Source organism: Hypomesus nipponensis, chromosome 7 (assembly GCF_054491055.1).
Source record: "Hypomesus nipponensis isolate SF chromosome 7, ASM5449105v1, whole genome shotgun sequence".
NCBI lineage: Eukaryota > Metazoa > Chordata > Actinopteri > Osmeriformes > Osmeridae > Hypomesus > Hypomesus nipponensis.
The window spans coordinates 16,937,501-16,942,500 of NC_140367.1; the positions used below are offsets into that span (position 1 = coordinate 16,937,501).

Here is a 5,000-nt window from a genome sequence, read left to right on the forward strand (position 1 = left end):
CATATTGCAAGATTTCAGTTTCTAAGTGAATGAGCAAAAGAGCATACAGCACCTGGTATACCCAGGCGGTCTCCCATCCAAGTACTAACCAGGCCCGACCCTGCTTAGCTTCCGAGATCAGACGAGATCGGGCGTTGCCAGGCTGGTATGGCCGTACGAAATAGGTTGACAACCATAGGTTACTTATCCATATACAGATTTAGCAATTGACAATGCAAGGTAGTCTCTCTCTCTCTCTCTCTCTCTCGTGTCAAAATGAAAACAGCTTCCAGCCCCTTTCATGAAGGACTACTTGTGCATATTGCAAGATGTCAATTTCTAAGTGAATGAGCAAAAGAGCATACAGCACCTGGTATTCCCAGGCGGTCTCCCATCCAAGTACTAACCAGGCCCGACCCTGCTTAGCTTCCAAGATCAGACGAGATCGGGCGTTGCCAGGCTGGTATGGCCGTACGAAATAAGTTGACAACCATAGGCTACTTATCCATATACAGATTTAGCAATTGACAATGCAAGGTGGTCTCTCTCTCTCTCTCTCTCGTGTCAAAATGAAAACAGCTTCCAGCCCCTTTCATGAAGGACTACTTGTGCATATTGCAAGATTTCAGTTTCTAAGTGAATGAGCAAAAGAGCATACAGCACCTGGTATTCCCAGGCGGTCTCCCATCCAAGTACTAACCAGGCCCGACCCTGCTTAGCTTCCGAGATCAGACGAGATCGGGCGTTGCCAGGCTGGTATGGCCGTACGAAATAAGTTGACAACCATAGGCTACTTATCCATATACAGATTTAGCAATTGACAATGCAAGGTGGTCTCTCTCTCTCTCTCTCTCTCTCTCTCTCTCTCTCTCGTGTCAAAATGAAAACAGCTTCCAGCCCCTTTCATGAAGGACTACTTGTGCATATTGCAAGATGTCAATTTCTAAGTGAATGAGCAAAAGAGCATACAGCACCTGGTATTCCCAGGCGGTCTCCCATCCAAGTACTAACCAGGCCCGACCCTGCTTAGCTTCCGAGATCAGACGAGATCGGGCGTTGCCAGGCTGGTATGGCCGTACGAAATAAGTTGACAACCATAGGCTACTTATCCATATACAGATTTAGCAATTGACAATGCAAGGTGGTCTCTCTCTCTCTCTCTCTCTCTCTCGTGTCAAAATGAAAACAGCTTCCAGCCCCTTTCATGAAGGACTACTTGTGCATATTGCAAGATTTCAGTTTCTAAGTGAATGAGCAAAAGAGCATACAGCACCTGGTATACCCAGGCGGTCTCCCATCCAAGTACTAACCAGGCCCGACCCTGCTTAGCTTCCGAGATCAGACGAGATCGGGCGTTGCCAGGCTGGTATGGCCGTACGAAATAAGTTGACAACCATAGGCTACTTATCCATATACAGATTTAGCAATTGACAATGCAAGGTGGTCTCTCTCTCTCTCTCTCTCTCTCTCTCTCTCGTGTCAAAATGAAAACAGCTTCCAGCCCCTTTCATGAAGGACTACTTGTGCATATTGCAAGATTTCAGTTTCTAAGTGAATGAGCAACAGAGCATACAGCACCTGGTATTCCCAGGCGGTCTCCCATCCAAGTACTAACCAGGCCCGACCCTGCTTAGCTTCCGAGATCAGACGAGATCGGGCGTTGCCAGGCTGGTATGGCCGTACGAAATAAGTTGACAACCATAGGCTACTTATCCATATACAAATTTAGCAATTGACAATGCAAGGTAGTCTCTCTCTCGCTCTCTCTCATGTCAAAATGAAAACAGCTTCCAGCCCCTTTCATGAAGGACTACTTGTGCATATTGCAAGATGTCAATTTCTAAGTGAATGAGCAAAAGAGCATACAGCACCTGGTATTCCCAGGCGGTCTCCCATCCAAGTACTAACCAGGCCCGACCCTGCTTAGCTTCCGAGATCAGACGAGATCGGGCGTTGCCAGGCTGGTATGGCCGTACGAAATAAGTTGACAACCATAGGCTACTTATCCATATACAGATTTAGCAATTGACAATGCAAGGTGGTCTCTCTCTCTCTCTCTCTCTCTCTCTCTCTCTCGTGTCAAAATGAAAACAGCTTCCAGCCCCTTTCATGAAGGACTACTTGTGCATATTGCAAGATTTCAGTTTCTAAGTGAATGAGCAAAAGAGCATACAACACCTGGTATACCCAGGCGGTCTCCCATCCAAGTACTAACCAGGCCCGACCCTGCTTAGCTTCCGAGATCAGACGAGATCGGGCGTTGCCAGGCTGGTATGGCCGTACGAAATAGGTTGACAACCATAGGTTACTTATCCATATACAGATTTAGCAATTGACAATGCAAGGTAGTCTCTCTCTCTCTCTCTCTCTCTCGTGTCAAAATGAAAACAGCTTCCAGCCCCTTTCATGAAGGACTACTTGTGCATATTGCAAGATGTCAATTTCTAAGTGAATGAGCAAAAGAGCATACAGCACCTGGTATTCCCAGGCGGTCTCCCATCCAAGTACTAACCAGGCCCGACCCTGCTTAGCTTCCAAGATCAGACGAGATCGGGCGTTGCCAGGCTGGTATGGCCGTACGAAATAAGTTGACAACCATAGGCTACTTATCCATATACAGATTTAGCAATTGACAATGCAAGGTGGTCTCTCTCTCTCTCTCTCTCGTGTCAAAATGAAAACAGCTTCCAGCCCCTTTCATGAAGGACTACTTGTGCATATTGCAAGATTTCAGTTTCTAAGTGAATGAGCAAAAGAGCATACAGCACCTGGTATTCCCAGGCGGTCTCCCATCCAAGTACTAACCAGGCCCGACCCTGCTTAGCTTCCGAGATCAGACGAGATCGGGCGTTGCCAGGCTGGTATGGCCGTACGAAATAAGTTGACAACCATAGGCTACTTATCCATATACAGATTTAGCAATTGACAATGCAAGGTGGTCTCTCTCTCTCTCTCTCTCTCTCTCTCTCGTGTCAAAATGAAAACAGCTTCCAGCCCCTTTCATGAAGGACTACTTGTGCATATTGCAAGATTTCAGTTTCTAAGTGAATGAGCAACAGAGCATACAGCACCTGGTATTCCCAGGCGGTCTCCCATCCAAGTACTAACCAGGCCCGACCCTGCTTAGCTTCCGAGATCAGACGAGATCGGGCGTTGCCAGGCTGGTATGGCCGTACGAAATAAGTTGACAACCATAGGCTACTTATCCATATACAAATTTAGCAATTGACAATGCAAGGTAGTCTCTCTCTCGCTCTCTCTCATGTCAAAATGAAAACAGCTTCCAGCCCCTTTCATGAAGGACTACTTGTGCATATTGCAAGATGTCAATTTCTAAGTGAATGAGCAAAAGAGCATACAGCACCTGGTATTCCCAGGCGGTCTCCCATCCAAGTACTAACCAGGCCCGACCCTGCTTAGCTTCCGAGATCAGACGAGATCGGGCGTTGCCAGGCTGGTATGGCCGTACGAAATAAGTTGACAACCATAGGCTACTTATCCATATACAGATTTAGCAATTGACAATGCAAGGTGGTCTCTCTCTCTCTCTCTCTCTCTCTCTCTCTCTCTCTCGTGTCAAAATGAAAACAGCTTCCAGCCCCTTTCATGAAGGACTACTTGTGCATATTGCAAGATTTCAGTTTCTAAGTGAATGAGCAAAAGAGCATACAGCACCTGGTATTCCCAGGCGGTCTCCCATCCAAGTACTAACCAGGCCCGACCCTGCTTAGCTTCCGAGATCAGACGAGATCGGGCGTTGCCAGGCTGGTATGGCCGTACGAAATAAGTTGACAACCATAGGCTACTTATCCATATACAGATTTAGCAATTGACAATGCAAGGTGGTCTCTCTCTCTCTCTCTCTCTCTCTCGTGTCAAAATGAAAACAGCTTCCAGCCCCTTTCATGAAGGACTACTTGTGCATATTGCAAGATTTCAGTTTCTAAGTGAATGAGCAAAAGAGCATACAGCACCTGGTATACCCAGGCGGTCTCCCATCCAAGTACTAACCAGGCCCGACCCTGCTTAGCTTCCGAGATCAGACGAGATCGGGCGTTGCCAGGCTGGTATGGCCGTACGAAATAAGTTGACAACCATAGGCTACTTATCCATATACAGATTTAGCAATTGACAATGCAAGGTGGTCTCTCTCTCTCTCTCTCTCTCTCTCTCTCTCGTGTCAAAATGAAAACAGCTTCCAGCCCCTTTCATGAAGGACTACTTGTGCATATTGCAAGATTTCAGTTTCTAAGTGAATGAGCAACAGAGCATACAGCACCTGGTATTCCCAGGCGGTCTCCCATCCAAGTACTAACCAGGCCCGACCCTGCTTAGCTTCCGAGATCAGACGAGATCGGGCGTTGCCAGGCTGGTATGGCCGTACGAAATAAGTTGACAACCATAGGCTACTTATCCATATACAAATTTAGCAATTGACAATGCAAGGTAGTCTCTCTCTCGCTCTCTCTCATGTCAAAATGAAAACAGCTTCCAGCCCCTTTCATGAAGGACTACTTGTGCATATTGCAAGATGTCAATTTCTAAGTGAATGAGCAAAAGAGCATACAGCACCTGGTATTCCCAGGCGGTCTCCCATCCAAGTACTAACCAGGCCCGACCCTGCTTAGCTTCCGAGATCAGACGAGATCGGGCGTTGCCAGGCTGGTATGGCCGTACGAAATAAGTTGACAACCATAGGCTACTTATCCATATACAGATTTAGCAATTGACAATGCAAGGTGGTCTCTCTCTCTCTCTCTCTCTCTCTCTCTCTCTCTCTCTCGTGTCAAAATGAAAACAGCTTCCAGCCCCTTTCATGAAGGACTACTTGTGCATATTGCAAGATTTCAGTTTCTAAGTGAATGAGCAAAAGAGCATACAGCACCTGGTATACCCAGGCGGTCTCCCATCCAAGTACTAACCAGGCCCGACCCTGCTTAGCTTCCGAGATCAGACGAGATCGGGCGTTGCCAGGCTGGTATGGCCGTACGAAATAGGTTGACAACCATAGGTTACTTATC

General features: G+C 47.1%; 16 non-coding genes and 1 pseudogene across 16 annotated transcripts; all 17 read right to left on the minus strand.

Annotated features, from left to right (window-relative positions):
• Positions 1-40: 40 nt before the first annotated feature.
• On the minus strand, positions 41-159 carry LOC146280289 (5S ribosomal RNA). The gene has a single exon (XR_014765778.1). It is a non-coding gene; the product is annotated as a 5S ribosomal RNA (ribosomal RNA).
• A 178-nt stretch (positions 160-337) lies between these two features.
• LOC146280290 (5S ribosomal RNA) lies at positions 338-456 on the minus strand. The gene has a single exon (XR_014765352.1). It is a non-coding gene; the product is annotated as a 5S ribosomal RNA (ribosomal RNA).
• Positions 457-630: 174 nt separating this feature from the next.
• Positions 631-749, minus strand: LOC146280291 (5S ribosomal RNA). Its single transcript, XR_014763684.1, has one exon. It is a non-coding gene; the product is annotated as a 5S ribosomal RNA (ribosomal RNA).
• Positions 750-941: 192 nt separating this feature from the next.
• LOC146280292 (5S ribosomal RNA) lies at positions 942-1,060 on the minus strand. Its single transcript, XR_014763685.1, has one exon. It is a non-coding gene; the product is annotated as a 5S ribosomal RNA (ribosomal RNA).
• A 180-nt stretch (positions 1,061-1,240) lies between these two features.
• Positions 1,241-1,359, minus strand: LOC146280293 (5S ribosomal RNA). The gene has a single exon (XR_014765779.1). It is a non-coding gene; the product is annotated as a 5S ribosomal RNA (ribosomal RNA).
• A 186-nt stretch (positions 1,360-1,545) lies between these two features.
• Positions 1,546-1,664, minus strand: LOC146280294 (5S ribosomal RNA). The gene has a single exon (XR_014763686.1). It is a non-coding gene; the product is annotated as a 5S ribosomal RNA (ribosomal RNA).
• Positions 1,665-1,838: 174 nt separating this feature from the next.
• On the minus strand, positions 1,839-1,957 carry LOC146280295 (5S ribosomal RNA). The gene has a single exon (XR_014763687.1). It is a non-coding gene; the product is annotated as a 5S ribosomal RNA (ribosomal RNA).
• A 188-nt stretch (positions 1,958-2,145) lies between these two features.
• Positions 2,146-2,264, minus strand: LOC146280296 (5S ribosomal RNA; annotated as a pseudogene).
• A 178-nt stretch (positions 2,265-2,442) lies between these two features.
• Positions 2,443-2,561, minus strand: LOC146280297 (5S ribosomal RNA). The gene has a single exon (XR_014765353.1). It is a non-coding gene; the product is annotated as a 5S ribosomal RNA (ribosomal RNA).
• Positions 2,562-2,735: 174 nt separating this feature from the next.
• On the minus strand, positions 2,736-2,854 carry LOC146280298 (5S ribosomal RNA). Its single transcript, XR_014763688.1, has one exon. It is a non-coding gene; the product is annotated as a 5S ribosomal RNA (ribosomal RNA).
• A 184-nt stretch (positions 2,855-3,038) lies between these two features.
• LOC146280299 (5S ribosomal RNA) lies at positions 3,039-3,157 on the minus strand. Its single transcript, XR_014763689.1, has one exon. It is a non-coding gene; the product is annotated as a 5S ribosomal RNA (ribosomal RNA).
• Positions 3,158-3,331: 174 nt separating this feature from the next.
• On the minus strand, positions 3,332-3,450 carry LOC146280300 (5S ribosomal RNA). The gene has a single exon (XR_014763690.1). It is a non-coding gene; the product is annotated as a 5S ribosomal RNA (ribosomal RNA).
• Positions 3,451-3,642: 192 nt separating this feature from the next.
• LOC146280301 (5S ribosomal RNA) lies at positions 3,643-3,761 on the minus strand. Its single transcript, XR_014763692.1, has one exon. It is a non-coding gene; the product is annotated as a 5S ribosomal RNA (ribosomal RNA).
• Positions 3,762-3,941: 180 nt separating this feature from the next.
• LOC146280302 (5S ribosomal RNA) lies at positions 3,942-4,060 on the minus strand. The gene has a single exon (XR_014765780.1). It is a non-coding gene; the product is annotated as a 5S ribosomal RNA (ribosomal RNA).
• A 186-nt stretch (positions 4,061-4,246) lies between these two features.
• On the minus strand, positions 4,247-4,365 carry LOC146280303 (5S ribosomal RNA). Its single transcript, XR_014763693.1, has one exon. It is a non-coding gene; the product is annotated as a 5S ribosomal RNA (ribosomal RNA).
• A 174-nt stretch (positions 4,366-4,539) lies between these two features.
• Positions 4,540-4,658, minus strand: LOC146280304 (5S ribosomal RNA). The gene has a single exon (XR_014763694.1). It is a non-coding gene; the product is annotated as a 5S ribosomal RNA (ribosomal RNA).
• A 194-nt stretch (positions 4,659-4,852) lies between these two features.
• On the minus strand, positions 4,853-4,971 carry LOC146280305 (5S ribosomal RNA). The gene has a single exon (XR_014765782.1). It is a non-coding gene; the product is annotated as a 5S ribosomal RNA (ribosomal RNA).
• Positions 4,972-5,000: the final 29 nt, after the last annotated feature.